Source organism: Peromyscus californicus, unplaced genomic scaffold, assembly GCF_007827085.1.
Source record: "Peromyscus californicus insignis strain IS unplaced genomic scaffold, ASM782708v3 Scaffold_15__1_contigs__length_86483966, whole genome shotgun sequence".
In the NCBI taxonomy this organism is placed as follows: domain Eukaryota; kingdom Metazoa; phylum Chordata; class Mammalia; order Rodentia; family Cricetidae; genus Peromyscus; species Peromyscus californicus.
Genome location: NW_026294447.1, coordinates 62,696,971 through 62,719,630, shown reverse-complemented (window position 1 = coordinate 62,719,630; position 22,660 = coordinate 62,696,971). Strand labels below are relative to the sequence as shown.

At 51.1% G+C, this 22,660-nt stretch overlaps 1 long non-coding RNA gene across 1 annotated transcript in view; it reads right to left on the bottom strand.

Annotated features, from left to right (window-relative positions):
* LOC128111020 (uncharacterized) overlaps positions 1 to 22,660 on the bottom strand; it is an 85,522-nt gene that overhangs the window by 14,782 nt on the left and 48,080 nt on the right. The window contains exon 4 of the long non-coding RNA XR_008218443.1: positions 17,727 to 17,952. This is a non-coding gene — a long non-coding RNA (uncharacterized LOC128111020). The remainder of the gene's footprint in view (positions 1 to 17,726; positions 17,953 to 22,660) is intronic.

Below are 22,660 nucleotides of genomic sequence, written 5' to 3'. Positions count from 1 at the left end.
GCAGGCCGAAACCCAGGGTGGCCACCAGGCTGGCCAGGCAAAGCCTCCCACACCAGCTGAGAAGCATGTGACCTTGAGCGGCTAGGGATTCAGCAAAGGAAGTGGATTCAGCTGCCTCCATAACTGGTGTTTATTGTCTCCAGCCCTAGTAGAAGTCCCAGATCAGGTGTTGACAAGGTGGGTTCTCAGCAGGGCTCTGCTTGGCTTGTAGATGCCTTCTCCTCTGTGCGTCCTGACAGGCCATCCCTCTGTGTGTCTACGTCCTGACCTCTCCTCCTAAGTGCACAGACGGCTGGAGGAGGTACACCTAGCCCTCATCATAACTTACTCTTTTAAGATCCTACCTGCAAACAGAGGTACAGTTTGGGGTTCTGGAGGCTTAAATGTCAAACTGGTAAATCTGCTGGGGACAGAAGTTAGCCTTTAACAGCTGACCTTATGGCCCCTAAAAGTTCATATCCTTCCTACATACAATGCCCCTCCCCCCCATGCCAACATGCTAAACCCTCACCCAACCAGTATGAAGCTCTATCCCAAGTCTCCTCCAAAGATCTGCTAGTCAGATTGTGTGGGATTCATCCTGGGGTAGGATTTAATCCACACAGGCCATGGCTGCCAGGAGGAGGGGCAGGAGAGGCACAGAGGAGAGGTATATACCCTGATGAACTGGACAACACTGAAGTGCAAGGGCAGAGTAATAATGGGCAATGCAGAAGACAGTCCAGGGCAAGTGGGGGTCCTCTCCCACTGGTGCAAGAAGTTGGGGAAGTGAGAGATTACCAGAGGCGGCCTGGTGTTTGAGACATCTGTTTTCTGCCATGGTGTACATCAGGATTCTACCCTGTGGTGTAGATCAAGGGATACAGGCTCCACATCTTTATGTGGCACTGTGGAGGGAGGTTGAGGCCCAGACAGATGCTCCTGGCATGTAGAAAATATAGACATCCGCAGGGAAAGGAACAGGGGATGATTCACAACCAAAGGCCTCTTCAGCAGACGCCGCAAGAGCAGGAGTCAGTGCTGGCCAGACACTCAGCGCTCCCTGCATTTCCCAGGTGGCATTTGGTAGCTGAGGCATCTTAAGAGTGTGGCCTTGACTGTTAGAAACCATCTGTTTGGGTCTGTGTAGGTGCTGATGGAGGCTGAATGAAGGAAATTCAGAAAGACTGGGCTGGTGGGTGACAGAAGGATCATGTAAGCAAAGCTGCCGTAGAAGCAGAAGCCGGGCTGGCCGACACCACTGTGCCTTCCAGTGTTGGAGAGTTACGTCTTACCCCAGACAGTAGAGAAGCACACTCACGTGAGTGGCATTGCTGCTGTGGGAGCCACGCAGACAGAGAGTGGATCCTGAGGTCAGCCAACATTCCTCTTTTGCCTCAATCACCTACCCAATGCCAACTGGCCGGTGAGACCAGTGAGATCCTGCCCACTCTTCCTTCTAGGTCTGGCCCTGCTTCTCCAGTTGTTTTCCCTAGAGCAAGTGCTGGCCTCCAGCTGCTTTATCTTCTTTTTTAATTTTTAACCATTTGTTTATTTCATGTGTATGTGAGCGTGACTGAGTGTATGTCTGTGTGCCATGTGCATGAGGGAGCACATGGAAGTGAGAAGAGGCATCAGATCCCCTGGAACTGGAATTAGAGATGGCTGTGAACCACCATGTGGGTGGTGGGAATTGAATCTGTATCCTCTGCAAGACCAGTAAATGGAGCATTTCTCCAGCCCTGCCTCAACTTCTTATTGGGAGATGATCCCAAACCCAAACTGACCACATGGTCTCAGGAAGTGCAGACTTCCTACCTCCACCCCCTCCCATACAAACTGTATGGCCTATGGCAGGCCTCTTGCTAGCTAGCTCTTATATTTTAACCCATAACTATTAATAACTATTAATCTATGTATTGCCATGTGTTCCGTGGCTTTACTGGTCGGCTGGCATGTTGCTCCTTGGGCAACAGGCTGCGTCTCTCCAGATTCTCCTTTCTTCTCTCCATATATCTGCTTGGATTTCCTGCATAGGGCAATGCAGCTTTATTATCAACCAATCAGAGCAACACATATTCACAGCATACAGAAAGACATCCCACAGCAGGATGTGTCCCTGATGCTATCTGAGTCCCACCCTGACCTCTGTGGTGTGACATCCATGGTGTGTATTCTCTGGTATGACATGTATGTGTGATGTTCACACTGTGATAACCACATGTGTATGCGTGTGAGATATCCCCACATGATGTCTATGGTGGACATCTGTGATATGGCTTTTATGACATGCCTGTGGAACCTCTATAGAGGACATCAATTACAGCTCCTAACAGGCACAGCCTAGAGGAGACAGAATACCTGTGCTAGCCAGGCACAGAGGTAGTAGCCATGACTGCCCACACAGAAACTGACACTTGATCCACTTGCACTCAGCCACAACCTGGGAACTGTCACATGACACCAATTGTAGCATCGGGTCACTGGCCTGCATGGGAAGTGACATATGCAGCCATATGACATGTGCACACATAAACCACATGAAGACTGTCTCAGAACACACAGAGAGACACGTCCACATGTGCATCACAGTGTGGTATCATGTAATACCCACAGCACAGGGGCCATACACAACACAGTCACACAAGTCCTTACGAGAACATACATGCTGGCTAATTCCCAGCACCCCTCCCCTGAGATGCGGCTCTAACCATCCTGGCCCAGCGCAGGGCCCATGCCTCAAGCTTTGCACACACAAATCCTTCCTTGTCCTCCCTTCCTGTGTTTACCCACTGCCTTCAGCATACCACCCACTTCTCTTCTATGGCGGTCCCCACCCTATCCAGCACAGCACCCCTCTACTGCCCTAGCCTCTTCCATTCAATGACCATGAATGTGCATCTTCCAGTGAAACTTGAGCTCTGGACACAGGAATGGCCCTCCCCCCAGATCCTGTTCCTCCAGGTCCATCCAACTGTTGGGCACTTATGATGAAGTCACACCAAGTCCCTCACCCCTAACCAGCCTTCTAATCTGACATAGATATGTGCTGGGAACTACGTGGATTGTCAAAGTAGGATGTGACACTGGCCAGTTGTGCAGAGCAGAAGGTCCATATGCTTACTTGATTGAACCCCAAGTCGGCCCACACACACACACCATGTAGCCACAGGATCTTTTCCTATGGTAGGCTGCAGATACCCCATAGAGAAAGAGACCAAGTGGTGAAACTCCTCTATAGCAGGTGTGGGAGAGTCAAGCTGCAGGGCACAGAGGACATGCCGGACTTAGGGAAGCCATATCCTGCTCCCCTGCTCTCCAAGCACATATTCACCCTCATACCAGCTCCCTCACTGTTCACTCCATGCTCAGGCATTCTGCCCATGGGAGGAAGACCCCAGTCTCAGTCAGGATGTGCATGAGAGCAGCCACAGTGTAAGTCCATATGGTTCTGATCTTTTGTCCCAAAATGTCATGTTTCATAAAGTACTTGCTCCTTTGACCTAGACCCAAGAAAAGAGACCAAACACTGTGGTAGACACAGAAATGAGTGAGAACACGCCTGTGCTATTGTTTTTTCTGCATAGCTTGTTGTCACACCTATCCCTGGCAAAGCTATGAAACAGACGTCATTAAAATGCTAGTCCTGGTTATAATTATATATTTAGAAATATATGTAAATATATGTGCTAGAAAACAATTAAAGAAAGAGAGGCAATGTTGGATGGGAGGAAAGGGAAGTGGGAATTGATATAAATATATTTTAATCTCAAAAACATAAATATATATATATATATATGTTTTAATTCTGGCTCTGGGCTAGGGATATAGTTCAATTGGTAGAGTACTTGTATAGCATGCAGGAAGCCCTGGGTTTGATCTCCATTGCATAATAAACCATGTGTGGTGATACATATCTGTATTCCCAATACTCTAAAGGCATACACAGGAGGATCAGAAGTTTGAGGTCATTCTTGACTACATAGCAAATTAGAGGCCAACTTTATCTTTTAAAATAATAATAATAATAATAATAATAATCCTGATCTTCCACTTAAAGTAAATGTAGCCAGTCATTGTGCCTGATACCGCACTGTGCTGGGTTTTGCTCCAGAGTTTCAGAGGTAAGTATCCAAGGCTCTCCAGAGAAGCACCGCTAATGAGAGATGATGGACAGATGGTAGAGGATAGATGAGTACATAAACAATATATGACAGAATTAGATGATGATAAAGGTGACAGGTAGGTAGATAACAGAGGGATCACAGATAATAGACAGACTTTTTATGGTTCACCTTGATTGGACTAAGTGATGGAATGCCTGTGGAGGCGACTGAGAAGGACTTTCCAGAAGTGGTTAAGTCTTGCGAGCTCTGAATAACCAGTGGATCAATGCTGTGGGGTAATGCTCTTGTACACTGGTTTAATAAAATGCTGATTGGTCAGTAGCCAGGCAGGAAGTATAGGCAGGGCGAGCAGACTAGGAGAATTCTGGGAAGAGGAGGGCTGAGTCAGGAGTTGCCACCCAGACACAGAGGAAGCAAGATGACAAGGCTGAATTGAGAAAAGGTACCAAGCCACGTGGCTAAACATAGATAAGAATTATGGTTTAATTTAAGCATAAGAACTAGTCAGTAATAAGTCTGAGCTAATGACTGAGCAGTTATAATTAATATTAGCTTCTGAGTGATTATTTTATAATTGGCTATGGGACCTTGGGGCCAGTTGAGACTGGAGAAACCTTCCAGCTACAGTATCAACCCCTTGGTGGAGTCAGAAGGTGGTGGCATTATGGCAAAGTGGTAAACAGTAGGAAAAGGGCCGGATGGAAGAAGTAGATCACTGTGGGTATGTATTTGGCATTATATCTGACCCTGGATACTATATTCCCTTTATCTCTGTTTCCCATCTGTCAAGAAATAAATAGCCTCTTCCACACACTCCCACTACTATGATGTTTGACCAAGCACATGAGGCCAAACAAAAATAAATCTTTGCTCCCTTGAGTTGTTTCTTTGAGACATCTGGTCACGGTGGTATAAAAGGAACTAGCACATCTCACAAACCCAGCTTTACTGAAAAGCCCTTCAACCAACTGAACGAGGCCTACCCCATGACACCTTACTGTAGACAGAATATTTTGTCCCACCAGCTCCCAAATACCCACACAGAGACTTGTTAATTATAAATGCTTGGCCAATAACTTAGGCTTGCTACTAACTAGCTCTTACAACTTAAATTAAGCCATTTCTATTAATTTACATGCTGCCATGTAGGTCGTGTCTTGTTACCTCATCTTCTACATGTCCTGCTCCCTCTGTGTCTGTCTGGTGACTTCTTCCCAACATTTTCTCAGTCTGGATCTCCTGCGTAACCTCTTCCTGCCTGGTTATTGGCCAGTTAGCTCTTTATTAACCAATAAGAACAACACATCTCCACAGTGTACAAAAAAGATTATTCAACAATATTTCCCCCGTCTGTCTAATTAAAAAGGAAGGTTTTTAACTTTAACATAGTAAAACTATATGCAACAAAAACAGTTATTATATAAGAATTACAGTTACAATATCTAGCCCATTTGTATTTGGCAAATTTAGAGAAAATACTCTATTATCTATCTTATCTTTGTGAGTCTAAAGTTTTATACCTAATTTACCTTTTATCATAACTAAGGAAAACTATAAGTTTAACTATTTCATCTTTAACTCCATCAAAGACCCCAGGAGGATGTGATATTACCTAACAACAGGGACATCTGGATGCCTAGACAGTCATCCAAAGTTCCTCTGCAACATTGGGGCATCCATCTTTGGCCTACAGGCCTAGAATATCTGACAGACTTTTCTGTAAAGCAGGAATTCTTGAAGGACTGTCCTTCCTTGTCTTGGCAAAGTTTAGCAGTCACTTTCTTTGTATTCTGCTGGTCCAGTTTGGACAGTAACTGCCAGCAGTTGAGGTAAGGGCAGTTTCTTGCTCAAATGGCTATCTTTTGCCATAAAGGAAGCAAACTCTGATGGGAGCCATAAGCCTAATCGACCTTTGACACACATGCTGCCATATTTGGGTTTCTCTCCTCTTTTCTTAGATCTAGGCCTTGCTTAAGTCTCCATAGCACCGGAACCTCTTCCCACAGATACCAGAACCTCTTCTCAGATATCAGGTGAATGAGCTGCAGTTAAGCAATTAGGCAGTTAGACAAGGGTAGATAGATAACCTTCAGAGCAACATTTCCTGCTGGCCAAACAGCCCATAATTAAGTCCCTTCCTGCTTGCAACCCCCATTACTAAGTCCCTTCCTGCTTGCAACCCCTATAATTAAGTCCCTTCCTGCTCGCAGCCCCCTTTGCCTACCTATATATGCCTTGAGAGAAAAATAAACTTTTGGAGCTTGATCAGACGTCCTGTCTTGCTCTCATTCTTTGTGTCTCTTGTCCCTCTCATTCGCCGGCCCTCCCTTTAGGTCCCTGTTGAAGACCCTGCTGGCCAGGACAAAACTCCATATGGAGTTTCTTCGATGCCCACCATCTTCTCTGAAGTAGACTGGTGCTGTCAGGAGCAGACATGTCTCACTGTCATGAAAAGCCTTATTAAAACATTTTAAATGCCATATTCTTTTTTTTTTTGGTGAACCAATGAGTTTTTATTGAGGTTAGCAACAGGAACATGATTGGCTGACTTACAGGAGCAAGACTGACTCAAAAACAGCGGTTAAATGTCATATTCTGCAGGTCATCAAAGTGTTTGAAGATCACCCATCTATCTAAAATATATCTCTGTATGACTTTGAAAACATATCTAACATGACTATAAGTTTGGTAATTTTAGATGACTATTAACCTGTATTTATTATCCTAAATAGCTTTTAAAGACCATAACTTTACATAACCTTTTTAAATCAGTTGCATAGTACAATATTTTAAACAAGAATAGAAACATATATACAGTATAACAAAAATAACCTTAAATTTGTATCAATAAACCAAAATCTATACCAATGTAAAATATTTGAGGTTAGTAGTTGTTCAAAAGTAGACTCAACAATCTACCCTTTTATCTCATCATTTCTATGTTATAGCCCCCTTTATCCTTCAGGAAGAGATCTTTGAATCTAATTCCTTTGTTTAGCATTTTTTCTGACCATGACCAATTTTTAATTAACCCCCTCCCCAAATGATGAAAAACATCTATAACCCATCTCTTGGGAATGTGGGCATTGTTTTCTCTAGACTGCTTCCTGTTGTCTGGGTGCCCTGGAATCTTTGGGAGATCCTGAGAAAATCAGTATAATGGTCAAGTCCTGGCTGGAGTATTCTGTGAGGCTGTACTATCTCAGCCAGCAGCCTTGAAGCTATTCTGGATGTAAAACTTGGAGGAAACTGTAACAGAGGTGTTCTGAGATGCTGGATCACCTGAGCCATCTGTTTTCATTGGTGTCTAGTCCCCTTGCTCTGAAAATGCATAAACTTTCAAAGGTAGCAAACATATCTGTATTAACACAAATATGGAAAGTGTGGTGTGCACAAATCAGTTTGTTCTATGTTTGAGAAGCTAAAAAGCATCTGTCAACTTTGTAAGTTTATAAGTCCATTTGGAATGTAAAATCAAACTAATATAAATCTCTATCCATGCCATATGAAAGGATGGCATGTAATAATAAATCATGAGGACTCTGTAGCAAACAAGATTTATCATATTTTATCTCATCTCAGAGTTCTTCCCATGTCAAAGGATCAGCTCATATATCATCTGTCCTGTAGTCTTTTTTGGTTTCCTCCCCATGTCTGTAGCCAAGATACTTAGGAGGTCTCCCCCAGTCAAATCTGATCTCTATTAATCTAGAAGGAATCTCCAGCCTTGCCTTTCCTGTGGAAATGAAAGTATAACCTCTCCCCCAATGTAATACATTTTCTGACTTAAATTTTGAAGTTAAGACATTTTTAAAATATATAGGTTGGTTTAATTTAGCAGTCTCCATAATCCAGTGTCTCTCAACAACTATCATTTTTCATCAACAATCAAAAAATTTAAAGACAACACAATAACATACAGGATGCAGACTCCCTATGTATTTTCCATCTTTATGTGGCTTTTTTCCTTTATATTACTTTACTCTTTTTTTAAAGACTTTACTTTATTATCTTTAAACTATTTTTCTATGACTGTCTATAACCTTTTTTGTAGTGGGTAGCCATTCCAGCTTTGGTCTGGAAGTTCCAACCCCCATTGAGACTTTGGTAACTGTCACGCCTACAAGGCAGGGCCAAGAGAGAGCCCTGAAGACCTGAGATCCGGATGCACCGCCTTCTCTTGTTTCCTGGACCCTGGACGCTGGAGGTAGACTGAGCAGAGTTCTCCAGAGAACACCACCGGACTGTGCTGCATCTTTCCCAGACCCTGCAACCTACCTATCCCTTCATTTGTAAGTTACACCACTAAATAAATCTCCCTTTTAACTATGTGGAGTGGCCTTAATAATTTCACCAATACTTTTTTTTTCTTTCTTAAGCCTACACACACTATTAAACACATTGTAACCTATTTAGAGGTCTTTTCTATCTGAACCTGCTTTACTGCATATCTTTTCTGTCTATATGAGCAAAAAATTAAACCTGAAAAGCATCTTAGCTCATGACGTGATGGCAGCTGAAGCCCACAGGCTGCAGCTGGGAGATGTGTCTCTTTACTGCAGCTAGCATGAGCAACATGAGACTAGGAAGCCACATCTGTCTCCGTTTTTATGTGTTTAGAACATTTTTTAAGCTTTTTCAGGTCTTATATACATGGCCGGACATTGGGCCACTCCTGTGGTTTCAGCAGCAGCCATAATTGCAGTATTCTTTGCAGCTCAAATATGGTTCTGAAGTATTCAAAGCAGCTGGAATCCCATAATGACAATCCTATTGGTCTCTAAAAGAAATACTAAACTACTAGATATAAGAAATGGCTGACCCTAGTACATCAAAAGGTCAAATCAGTCTGGCTCCATTTTACAGAAAGGAAAGGTGAACATTGCAGTACTCCCAATAAAGACCTGTCACTACACTTACACTAACATCCTTGGCTTCACTTAGCAGATAATCCTAAGGAGATCTGGGCCCTCCTTTCTGTCTCACCTCCACCTAGCCACCAAAATAGCAATAAGGCACTCTTCCACAACTTACAGAGCTACTGGGGGGTTGGGGTAGCAGTCGGACCTTTCCCTGATCCCCGAGATATATGTTCACACCTACAAACACACGCATGCACACACATGCTCTGACAGACACACACCGATAAGTGCATCTTAGACCTGCCGGTCCAGGGACAGATATGTTCTGGTCATTGTAGCCACCCAGGGGATTGACTAAAGGGAACTGGATCCTGGTGGAGCCCTGGACCAGGGGAGTAGATGGACTGAAGGCTAGGGCAGGGCATGGGCACTAAATGCATCTTGCTGCTGGGGCCACTATGGGCACTGATGGGGCAGAAAGGAAGTGATCAGCCTGCAGACAGGAGGGATGGGGTGAGGATGATTCCTGAAGGCCAAAAGAAAGTCACAGTGGAGCCTGCACCAGGAAGGAGACAGGGGCTGCTGAGTTAAAGCCCAGCTTTCTACATCACCTTTACTCTCTTCCCTCCCCACAATCCAGACATAGACTAGAGGCCTAGAAGAGACACTAACGTTTCTACACAGCTCCATGAAACCCAGTCATAGCCCAGATGTGCTCTGGCCTCTGGATTCCTTGCCAGAGTAGCTGGTAGGGGACCCCAGCTGAAGGCCAGTCACTCTCCTTAGTGTGCAAGCTCCAGAGCTGAGGCAGGAACCAGGGTGCCACTGTCAAGAGGCCCCACATGTCATATCTGGCCCACAGGCTGTTCCTCTTTGTGCCTCATTAATCACTCACAAAGTGGCTACCACACTCCCCTTGAAGTGCTACCAAAGGGGCAGAAAAGGCAATGGCTAGAGCCCAGTCCCTTCTTGGGGCAGCGGCACTCCAAGCAGCCAGGCATGGTAACTGCAAGCTCATGCAAGGCCTCAAGATGAGGGCTGTGCAGAGGAGACCTGGGACCAGACAGCGGAGAGGAACATGCCTTGCCCAGAACACACAGGTGTGTCTCCTAGAAAGAGGCCTCACCTGAGACCCCACTCTCCCTTAGTCAACTTCCCAAGAACAGATTAGAAAGGGAACTTCCAGGGCAGCTAAGGTCGGGGGTTCCCACCCCACTTTTAGCTGAGGGCACTGAGGCAGAGCCTCCCCTAGGTACTGCCATACGGGCATGAATATAATAATGGTTACCAGAGATTCGTCTGGGGGCCTGTACAGGGACATGAGATGACTGCAAATGAGGACAGCCTGACCAGCCACAGCTGCCTACCAGAGGACCTCAGTACAGCCCAAGGGAACCTCAGCAAAAGGATTTGCCTAAGTAAGAGGGACAAACAGGTGACAGGGTCATGGGTAGGGAAGGGGACACCGGGGCTGCTTTCCAACAGTGACCAAGTCTCTTGGTCTTTGAATGACCTTCAGATATAACCTCCCTGCACTAGGCACGCAGATACTGGAAGCTGCTACAGCTGTCCACAAAGACAGGGGACCATGAATCTCAACCGGACAGGGCTGAGCCAAGATAAAGATGCCGAGAGAAGTTCAAAAACCCCAGAATAGACTGGACATGAATCTGCCTGCAAACTACCAGGACAGAAATGTCACCCAGAGGCAGCAAATGACAGCAAGGAATTGTCCCGTGATGAGCTAACTACAAAGAGGACAATGTCCACAACTGGGCCGACCTGGACAGAGCTGGGCAGGGTTGGGTGGAGCTAAGCTGACCTGGATGGAGCTGGGCTGGGATGAGCTTGGATGGGCCAAGTAAAGTAGACTGGACTGGGCTGAGCTGGACTGAGCTAGTTTGGGCTGGACTGGACTGGAATAGGCTAAGCAAGCTTAAACTTGAGTAGGCTTGGCTGATCTGGGCTAGACTGGGCTGAGCTGGGCTAAGCAGGGCTGGGCTGGACTGGCTGGACTGGACTGAGCTAATTGAGTTGGGCTGAGCTGAGCTAAGTTGGACTGGGCTGGGCTAGACTGGGCTGTGGGCTTGGGTGGGTTGGACTGGGCTGAGCTGATTTGGGCTGCACTGGGCTGGGCTGAGTTGGCCCAAGCAAGGCTGAGCTGGGCTGGGCTGGGCTGGGCTGGGCTGGGCTGGGCTGGGCTGGGCTGGGCTGGGCTAAGCTAGGCTGGGCTGGACTAGGCTGGTCAGGGCCCGGCTGAGTTGGGCTGTGCTGGCCTGAGCTAGGTGGGGTATACTCAGCTGATGTGGGTTGGTCTGAGCTGGACTAGATGGGCTTGGCTAAACTGAGCTGGGCTAGCCTAAACTACGTGGGGTATACTCAGCTGAGACAGGCAGGGCTGAGCTGGGCTGATCTGGTCTGAACTATGCTAAGCTGACCCAGGCTGGACCAGACTGGGTTGAGCTGGGCTGGACTGGGCTAAGCTGGACTGGACTGGACTGGGCTGAGCTGGGCTGGACTGGACTGGGCTGAGCTGGGTTGGACTGGGCTGAGCTGGGCTGAGCTGGGTTGGGCTGGGCTGGGCTAGCCTGGGCTGGGCTGGACTAGGCTGGGCTTAACTGGGCTAGACTGAGTTGGCCTGGGCTGGACTGGGCTGGCCTGGACTGGGCTGAGCTGAGCTGAGCTGAGGTGGTCTAGGTTGATTTGAGCTGGGCTTAAAAGGACTGAGCAGGGCTAAAACTAAGCTGATCTAGGACAGGCTGGGCTGGGCTGGGTTAAATTACAAGAGACTTGGTTAGGCTGGGTTGGACTGGACTGGTCTGAGCTGGGTTGGGTGGACTATGTTGAGCTGGACTGGACTAGTTTGGGCTGGTCTAGCTTGGAGTACACTAAGCAAGTTTAAACTAGAGTAGGCTTGGCTGATCTGAATCAGACCAGGCTAGACTGGGCTGAGCTCAGCTAAGCAGGGCTGGTATGAGCTGGTATGAGCTGGTCTGAGTTGGGTTGCAGTAGTATGGTCTCAGGTAGGGTAGGCTGGGCTAGGCTGAACTAAGTTGGGCTGAGCTGGACTGACCTAGACTGGTCTCAACAGGACTATGCTAAAACAACAAGACTGGACTTGGCTGGACTGGGCTGGGCTGGGCTGGGCTAAGCAGGGCTGGGCTGGACTGGCTGGACTGGACTGAGCTAATTGAGTTGGGCTGAGCTGAGCTAAGTTGGACTGGGCTGGGCTAGACTGGGCTGTGGGCTTGGGTGGGTTGGACTGGGCTGAGCTGATTTGGGCTGCACTGGGCTGGGCTGAGTTGGCCCAAGCAAGGCTGAGCTGGGCTGGGCTGGGCTGGGCTGGGCTGGGCTGGGCTGGGCTGGGCTGGGCTGGGCTGGGCTGGGCTAAGCTAGGCTGGGCTGGACTAGGCTGGTCAGGGCCCGGCTGAGTTGGGCTGTGCTGGCCTGAGCTAGGTGGGGTATACTCAGCTGATGTGGGTTGGTCTGAGCTGGACTAGATGGGCTTGGCTAAACTGAGCTGGGCTAGCCTAAACTACGTGGGGTATACTCAGCTGAGACAGGCTGGGCTGAGCTGGGCTGATCTGGTCTGAACTATGCTAAGCTGACCCAGGCTGGACCAGACTGGGTTGAGCTGGGCTGGACTGGGCTAAGCTGGACTGGACTGGACTGGGCTGAGCTGGGCTGGACTGGACTGGGCTGAGCTGGGTTGGACTGGGCTGAGCTGGGCTGAGCTGGGTTGGGCTGGGCTGGGCTAGCCTGGGCTGGGCTGGACTAGGCTGGGCTTAACTGGGCTAGACTGAGTTGGCCTGGGCTGGACTGGGCTGGCCTGGACTGGGCTGAGCTGAGCTGAGCTGAGGTGGTCTAGGTTGATTTGAGCTGGGCTTAAAAGGACTGAGCAGGGCTAAAACTAAGCTGATCTAGGACAGGCTGGGCTGGGCTGGGTTAAATTACAAGAGACTTGGTTAGGCTGGGTTGGACTGGACTGGTCTGAGCTGGGTTGGGTGGACTATGTTGAGCTGGACTGGACTAGTTTGGGCTGGTCTAGCTTGGAGTACACTAAGCAAGTTTAAACTAGAGTAGGCTTGGCTGATCTGAATCAGACCAGGCTAGACTGGGCTGAGCTCAGCTAAGCAGGGCTGGTATGAGCTGGTATGAGCTGGTCTGAGTTGGGTTGCAGTAGTATGGTCTCAGGTAGGGTAGGCTGGGCTAGGCTGAACTAAGTTGGGCTGAGCTGGACTGACCTAGACTGGTCTCAACAGGACTATGCTAAAACAACAAGACTGGACTTGGCTGGACTGGGCTGGGCTGGGCTGGGCTGGGCTGGGCTGGGCTGGACTAGACTAGTCTGGGCTGGGCTGGGCTGGGCTGGGCTGGACTGGGCTGGCTGGGCTGGACTGGACTAGGCTGGACTGGGCTGGACTGGGCTGGGCTGGACTGGGCTGGGCTGGGCTGGGCTGGACTGGACTAGGCTGGGCTGAGCTGGGCTGGACTGGACTAGGCTGGACTAAGCTGGACTGGGCTGGGCTGGACTGGACTGGACTAGGCTGGGCTGGGCTAGGCTGGACTGGACTGGACTGGGCTGGACTGGACTAGGCTGGGCTGGGCTGGGCTAGGCTGGGCTGGACTGGACTGGGCTGGACTGGACTAGGCTGGGCTGGGCTGGGCTGGGCTGGACTGGACTGGGCTGGACTGGGCTAGGCTGGGCTGGGCTGGGCTGGGCTGGACTGGACTGGGCTGGACTAGGCTGGGCTGGGCTGGGCTGGACTGGACTGGACTGGGCTGGGCTAGGCTGGGCTGGGCTGGGCTGGGCTGGACTGGACTGGGCTGGACTAGGCTGGGCTGGGCTGGGCTGGGCTGGGCTGGACTGGACTAGGCTGGGCTGGACTGGGCTGGACTAGGCTGGGCTGGGCTGGGCTGGACTGGGCTGGGCTGGGCTGGACTGGGCTGGGCTGGGCTGGACTGGGCTGGGCTGGGCTGGACTGGGCTGGACTAGACTAGACTGGGCTGGGCTGGGCTGGACTGGACTAGGCTGGGCTGGGCTGGGCTGGACTGGGCTGGGCTGGACTGGGCTGGGCTGGATTGGGCTGGACTGGGCTGGGCTGGGCTGGCTGGGCTGGACTGGGCTGGGCTGGGCTGGACTGGGCTGGGCTGGACTGGACTAGGCTGGACTGGGCTGGGCTGGACTGGGCTGGGCTGGATTGGGCTGGACTGGGCTGGGCTGGGCTGACTGGGCTGGACTGGACTAGGCTGGGCTGGGCTGGGCTGGACTAGGCTGGGCTAGGCTGGGCTGGACTAGGCTGGGCTGGACTGGGCTGGACTGGACTGGGCTGGGCTGGGCTGGGCTGGGTTGGGCTGGGCTGGGCTGGGCTGGGCTGGGCTGGGCTGGACTGGACTGGGCTGGGCTGGGCTGGGCTGGGTTGGGCTGGGCTGGGCTGGGCTAGGCTGGGCTGGGCTGGGCTGGGCTGGACTGGACTGGGCTGGACTGGGCTAGGCTGGACTGGGCTCAGTTTAGTTGGACTAAGCTGAGCTATCTTGGGTGGACTGGTCTGAGCTGGACTGCTCTGGTCTATTCCTAGCTAGGATAAACTAAGGTAAACTGGGCTGGGCTGGACTGGACTAGATTAGGCCAGACTGAACTTAGCTGTACCTGGCTGAGCTGAACTATGCTGGGCTGAACTGGATTGCATTACTAGACTGAGCTTAGCTGGGCCGGGCTGAGCTGGATTGGATAGGCTGAGCTGAGCTGAGCTACACTAGTCTTGTCTGAGGTGGGCTGGTCTGGCCTCAGCAAGGCTGAGCTGTGCTGATATGGCCTAAGCTGAGCTCAGCCGAAAAAGTCTGGGCCAGGCTGGGCTGAGCTTAGCTGAGTGGGGCTGATCTGGGTTGAGCCAGACTGGGTAGACTAGCCTAAGGTAGACTGGGTTGGCCTAGGCTGAGTGGGGCTGGGCCAGGATGAGCTGGGCTACACTGGACTGAACTGGTATAGGCCGAACTTAGCTGAGGTGAGCTGGGCCTAGACTTCCATAAGATGGCTGAGCTGGGCTAGCCTGAGCTGAACTTGGATGAGCCAGAATGAGCTAAGCTGGGCTGGGCTGAGTTACCTGGGCCTAGCTGAGCTGTGCTGAGCTAGGCTGAAGTGGACTGGACTGAGCTGGGATGATCTGGGATGAGCTAGAATATACCATTCTAGTCTGATCTGGGCTGAGTTGAACCGGGCTAGGCTGTGCTGAGCTCTGCCGGGCTGCGTGGGCTTATTGATCTGGGCTGGGACAGGCTAGGATGGACTGGCCTGGGCTGCACTAAACGGTTAGGCTGAGCTGGGATTGGCCAGGTTAGGCTGAGCTGAGCTTGGCTAAGCTAAGCTGTTCTGGACTGGGCCAAACTGTTATGAGTCTGTTGGTCTGGTTGAACTTTCTGGTCCTGAACTGAACTGGGCTTAAGATAGACTGCTTGAAATCATTTATGGGTGTTTTAAGTGTCCTCCAAGAAGGCTGCCCTGTTGCGGTCAGTCTAGACTGGGTAGGTAGAGCCAAGCAGGCTTAACAGTAGCCTGTGCTTTCGGGGGGCTGGCACAGAGCTGAGCTGGGCCCCGGGCTCAGGAGAATATCATGGGTGTGTGTGCACACTAGAGCGATTTAGGCAGCCACCAAAGTGGCTTCTGAAGTGGTGGTTTTGTTCTCTATCTGTGTGCTGTCTGGGATCAACAGGGGTCCTCTGGGAGGCAGAACACTACACAGGTTGGGATATGGTAAAGGGGAAACCAAAGCAGAGCACACATGTATCTGAGAGGCTGGAACCCATAGCCCTAGGGAGCAAGAGTCACACAGCCCTGTCCTCCATATGCCCTAAGACAGATTCAATGTGACTCACAGAGGAACCAGTGGTCCTGGGAAGGCTCTGAATCCCCAGTCCCCAAGAGTAGGGACAGAAGGGATAATCTGGCAATTCACTAGATCTCTGGGTCCCCAAGCCCTGTGGGGTACCTGTTCCCTGGACTTAAACCTAAGGGACAGCCGGGTCCCGCTGTCAATATCACTCAGCCCACACTGAAGCTACTCTATTCATCCTACAACCCTAACGCCTTCCAGTCCACCACCCAGATCTACTGCTTCATGTATGGTCATATCCTAGAGGATGTCACTGTCACCTGGCTAAATTTCCACATAATTTCTCAATCAAGAAAGGGAGCAAGAGTTGGCCTCTTCCTCCAAAGCTCCAGTCCAGCCCTCCTGTGCTAAGCCAGCTGGGGACAATGAGTGAGGAAATCCTGGCAAGTGTAAAGAATCAGGGGGCTCCCTGGGTCTGAGCTTGGGCTCAGAGAATGAAGACAGGACCCAGGAGTCTGACCATCTGTCCCCAGAGCCCTACTTCAGTCACATCCACCCTAACAAGTCCCCCAACCTGCAGGAGTGCAGGAATGTGAGGCCAGTCTAACCTAGATCCTGTCTCACAGCCTCTGTCCAGGAACCTTCTGTCTACCCCTTGAAGCCCTGTAATGCAGACACTGCCCCCGTGACACTGGGCTGCCTGATAAAGGACTACTTCCCTGACCCGGTGAATGTTATCTGGCATTCAAACTCCCCAAACATGAGCACCGTGAACTTCCCTGCCCTCGGCTCTGAACTCAAGGTCACCACCAGCCAAGTGACCACCAAGAGCAAGTCAGCCAAGACTTTCACTTGCCAGGTGACGCATGCCCCATCCGGATTCAATGTCAACAAGACAATCAAAGGTAAGCAGGGCTGGGCTGGCTACAGGTACAGCAGGAGAGAGCATGGTCAGAACAGGAAGGACAGGGGTGTACCCAGCATACTCGGGGGTCTGGGCTGAGGCTTGAGGGAACACAAGGCTGGGGAGATACTCACATCTCACTGCCTCTGCCCTAGCATCACCTGTCAATATCACCCAGCCCACCTTGAAGCTACTCCACTCATCCTGCAACCCCAAAGCGTTCCACTCCACCATACAGCTCTACTGCTTCGTTTATGGCCATGCCCCAGATGATGTCACCATCACCTGGCTAAAGGATGGACAGCAGATGCCTAATGCGTCACCAAGTGTTATCCCAATCAAGAAGGAGGGTAAGCTAGCCTCTACCTACAGTGAACTCAACATCACCATGGAGCAATGGATGTCTGAGAGCACCTTCTCCTGCAAGGTCACCTCCCAAGACGAGGACTATGAGATCCATACCCAGAAGTGCCAAGGTAGGCCCTCCCTCACCTGATGCCCAGACCTCAGAGTTCTGAGGGAAAGGTAGGATCTCACAGAGCCCTTTCTACCCCACAGAATATGAGCCACGTGGTGTGAATACCTACCTAATCCCACCCAGCCCCCTGGACCTGTATATAGGAAAGGCTCCCAAGCTTACCTGTCTGGTGGTGGACCTGGAAAGCAAGGAGAATGTCACTGTGACATGGACCCAAGAGCATAGGAATCCTGCCGGCTTAGCATCCCAGAGTTCTACCAGGCACCACAACGCAACAACCAGTATCACTTCCATCCTGCCAGTGGATGCCAAGGACTGGATTGAAGGTGAAGGCTACAGGTGCAGCGTGAACCACCCTCAGCTACCCAGGCCCATTGTGCGCGCCATCACCAAGGCCCAGGGTAAGTACAGGAGATGGAGAGGGAGTGGTCACAGAGGCGAAGGCCTGGCTAACTAACGTTTGTCCACAGGCCAACGCTCAGCCCCGGAGGTGTATGTGTTCCCGCCACCACCAGAGGAGGAGAACAAGGACAAACGCACACTCACCTGCCTGATCCAGAACTTCTTCCCTGAGGATATCTCAGTGCAGTGGCTGCAAGATGAGATGCTGATCCCAAACACACAGCACAGAACCACAGCACCTCTGAAGTCCAACGGCCCTGGTCAAGGCTTCTTCATCTTCAGCCGCCTAGAGGTCACGAAGGCACACTGGGCACAGAATAAAAAATTCACCTGCCAAGTGATCCATGAGGCACTGCCAGAACCTAGGACGCTGAAGAAAACAATATCCAAGATCCCTGGTAAATGATGCCTCCCTCCATCCTTCCCGGGGCCCATGTAACTGTGGTGGGGAAGGTGGATGGCAGGCCTCTGCCCACTGTTGTAACACGGAAGCCATCCCAATAAACACTCAGTGCCTGCTTAGAGCCCTGGGTGCCTGTTCTTGGGGAGGGCAAGTTGTGGCCGAAGTGTCTTGGCATAGAGGAAGGGACACTGCAAAAGAGGGACGAGAGTAAAGCACAGGTCATCCACCTGGCTGGGTTGGGTACTGGACAAACAGGACATCACAGAGGTGCAGCTTACGCTCCCCTGGTCCTTCCTGACCCCCACTGTCCATCATGCACCTGAATGGGATCCAAACAGCCAGAGAGGAGCTGTCTAGAGGAGTGGCTAAAATGAGCCAGCCTGAGGCCTCAGGACCCACCCCTCAGTCTTGCAAGTTTCTGCTCCCCAGATATTCCTGGATATGAGAACCCCTTCAGGTAGAGAAATTGCCAAAGTCAGCATCCTGGAAGGCAGGACTCCTCATGGCCCTGCTCCTTCTCCTCTGTACCCAGCAGTCATTGAGGCTGAACCCATAGTCCTGACCACCTGCCCTGACCATATGGTCATAGCAGGTCTGGCTAAGGACCTGGTGCCCCTCCTCTTACTGTCCAGCCTCACTCCAACCTCATCTCAAGGGCTGGAATAGGCTGCCAGCCTCACATAGTCAGGTGCACTCATCTATGCCATGTTAGCGCACACACACACACACACACACACACACACACACACACACACACACACACACACCTAACCACATACACACTCAGGTCACCAAGTCTTGTGACCCCCCAAAGCACAGCACCACCAAACAGCACACACTTGCAGGCACCTGACATAGCAACATGCCTCACCCATGCTCACATGTGGCTTGCACTGGGCTTCCCACTGCTCTCTACTTGCCCAGGCCATTCCCAGTCCTTTCCTTTTATATACTTTAGCCAGTGAGTCCAAGATAGAAATAGGGTTTACATCCTGTAAGAGAGCCCAGTATCTTCCACATGACCTCCTCCTGTGGCCTCAACCTCCCATACCACTGTTCTCTATCTGCTATAACCCTAAGGCAGATACACACACACACACACACACACACACACACACACACACACACACACCCCACAGGTAGGCTTCATCATTCTCTCTGGTTTAGTAATAGCCCAAAGCAAGCTATACATCCATCCCAGGCCCAGAAGGATAAAGAGGCCAGAACCAGGACATGCCCACACCCATCCCAGACCCAACCACCAACACATATGGCTCATACACATTGAGACCAGAGGCTCTCATCATACACACACAGTCATGCACACAATGGAGCCCATACACACCCGCCATATCCAGAGATAAGTGTCCAGCCTTTGTGTCTGAGATACCTCTGAGGCCCACTGATGGCAGAGTAAGCCAGCACGTCAGGTCTACTTCCAGACCAGTCCTTATTCTTCAGCCCATGCCAGGCCATGAGAGACAGAAGAAAGTGGAGGCCTGAACTGTGGGACAGCTGTATGGTAGCTGGTCAGACTAGTAAACCAGACAACAGGGAGGCTAAGGCAAGAGCAGAACCCCTACAAGGCCAGGAGGCCCTCCCTAGAGTCCCACAGGCCTGGGCTCAGAGCCCATGTGTCCTGGCCCGCCCCTCAGAGACCATAGCCAAGATTCCTGGAGCCAGAGCCTGCGTGGAGGTCCTACAAACAGGCCTATGAGCTCAGAGCCCTTCCTGAAGGGCCCTGGGCACTCTCTGAAGAACTCTCTGCAGGCTGGATAGAGGCATCCTATGGCCAGAAGCAAAACGATGCCGGTGATGGGGGCATCAGGCCACTGTGGGCTCTGGAGTAGGCAGAGGGAGTGAGTAATCAGGGTCAGGGGAGAAAGGAGGGCAGCTGCCTTCCAGGGCCGTCTAGAGACTCTGGGCAGTCCCAGAGCAGGTGGAATGGGGAATCTACCCCTCCCCACTGTCACCTGGAGTCTGGGGAAGCTGACTGGCTGGTCCCCCCAGAGCTAGACCTCGAGGACCTATGTGCAGAAGAGGCCGAGAGTGAGGAGCTGGAAGAACTGTGGACCAGTATCTACGTCTTCATCACCCTGTTCCTGCTCAGCGTGAGCTATGGGGCCACTGTCACCCTCCTGAAGGTGGAGTCCTGCACCTCAGTGGGTGGGGCTAGGGAGGGCTAGGCCAAGCTGCAGAGCCATCCTCACACACACCTTTTCCCCAGGTGAAGTGGGTCTTCTCCACACTGTCGCAGAGTACACCCCAGACCCTCCACGACTATGCCAACATCCTCCAGACCAGGGCATAAGCACAATGCCAGCTCCCTTGCAGGCCTGCAGCCATGTGTGTCTGAGGCTCCTGCTCTGCCCTGGGTTGTAGGAGGGAGCAGAACTACCCAAAAGGACCAGATTTGGGGACCAACAACTGATATATCAGCATCCAGAAAGTTCCAGATCAAGGCACCAGTGTGGGCTGTCCTACACAGATACTTTGAGACAAGCTTTGGAACAACATCTGTTCCTCATCAATTTGATCTGAGTTTTAGGGTGGATGCTGACCACCTGGGCTCACCCCAGACCTATGGGCATCAGGGTCACTTCATTTTGACTGAATAACCACGAAGTCCCTACTAGGCCCCCGCCTAGAGCCCAGAATCAAAGCTGGGGCACTCAGAATCAACCCAGAACAAATCCAGGCCCTCGCTCCTCAGAAGCCATCCTGCCTCACTGTCTCCAGACATAACCCAGACTTTCCCTACAGCCCTCTGTCCCTGAAGAATGAAGAGACAGACAGGCATTCAGGATGAGGACACAAAACTGAAAAGGGCTACTTCAGACCTCTGGGCTAGGCAGAGTCCTACTGTGAGAAAAGGAGCCTCCCTCCCACAGGGCAGCAGCAGAGCCTAGCCCCGAGGCCTCAGCAACTCCAAGCCTCAGCCAGCAGTTCTGCTTTGTCTCTGGGTTTCTTAGTAAAGTTCTTTCCCAAAACTCCTGAGAGCACACTGAGAAGGTGTTTGAGGCAACCACGGGGGCAATGGGTACCAAGGACATGGACAAGGACCAGAGGGTGAAAAGTAGCCACCTCTGTGGGATCCTCTTCAAAACCCAGGGTTTCTGGACCAGCCTCCATCCAGTCCACCATTCCTGCTGGCCTCCAGCCCAGACTCACTTCCCACTTCTTAAGCTGAAGTGAAGGGCAAAGCCTGAGGGGCTAATGGTGGAATCAGAGCTGGGCCCCCAGGAACCTGGTGCAGGTCACTCTCCAGGACCACAATCTGTCCACCGACTAAGTGCAGGCAGACAGGCCAGTCCCTGACCCTGGACAGACTGAGTGAGGACACACAAGTGTGCAAGAGTCATCCAAACCTAGTGTTATCATCCCTGGGACATGAATTCACGTTACATAAGACAGGGTTCTCTCATATGCAATGATGGCTCTGGAATCAATAAGAAAAAAGAAGTTTTCATAGGAAGGAAAAAATCAGTAGTCAATGACTTTCAGAAAACGTTTAAATGATGAGAACATTTCTAGTAAGAAGGATGCCTAGGGTGGGTGTGGCCCTACTGGGCCCTGGATAAAGGCATGAGAACTATTAAGACCATTTTGAGGGTCAGTTGGCCAAACGCCCTTGTCATCATAAGCAGTGATGGTCTCACAAGGAGATCCACATTGGGGTTCCCGGATCAGCACCATGGGACTTTAGGAAAACTAAGATGGAGATAAGTCTGCCAGGACAAGACCACAGCCCCCAGGTATCTGAGCCCTCTTCTCTGCTGTACAGCCAGGCTTCTACAAGCCTCAGGGCACCCAGGGAAGGCATGGGTGGCAAAGGCACAGAAAGCCACCCCTACTGAGTGCAGGAGACCCAGGACTGGGAGGGTGACTGGCCTGACTGGAAAGAGGCACTGCTCAGGACTCGTCCCAAGCCCCAGCCCCGGCCAGCACACAATAACATTGTGCATTCACGCTGAGGAGCACACCACCACTCACATTCAAGTGTATGTCAGACACACAGTCACACAGATTGCACAGACCCCCTCAGATACATCCAGAGTCAGGTGCCAGGCACACACACACACACACACACACACACACACACACACACACACACACACACACACCACTCTAAAACAGGCTCAGTCTCACATGCAGACACACACTGTCTTGGGAAGACAAGATCTGACCCACACCCTCCTCTGCCAGTCTCCTAGCCCTACCCACTTCTAGGCTGAGGCCTAGGTGCTCCTCTTCCCCAGCCAGCTCCTAGACCAACATTCCTGAAAGTCACAGCTCAGTGTCTTCCAATGACCGTCCCTCCAAGCCATGAGATCCCCACAGACACTGGACACAGGCAGCAAGGGCTCTTCTCAAGGAGTACAATGTGGTGATAGGAATTATCACATAGGAGCAAATCCCACCTGGAATGAAAGAGAGTTCACAGGGAGCTGGACTCAGCCCAGATAGCCAGGCCAGTGACCCTGGCCTCTCATACCATGAATGACCTCCTAGGACCAAGAGGCCACTTTCTTCTCTCTACTCCCTTATCAGTCCACCATAGAGGGCTTGTGGGAGTCCCCAAAAGACACAATGTGACCAAGGTAACTATCTCAAGATGAGGTCATCAAGGATTAGCCTTGTGGACTTTAACCCAGTGACAAGAGTCCTAAATGAT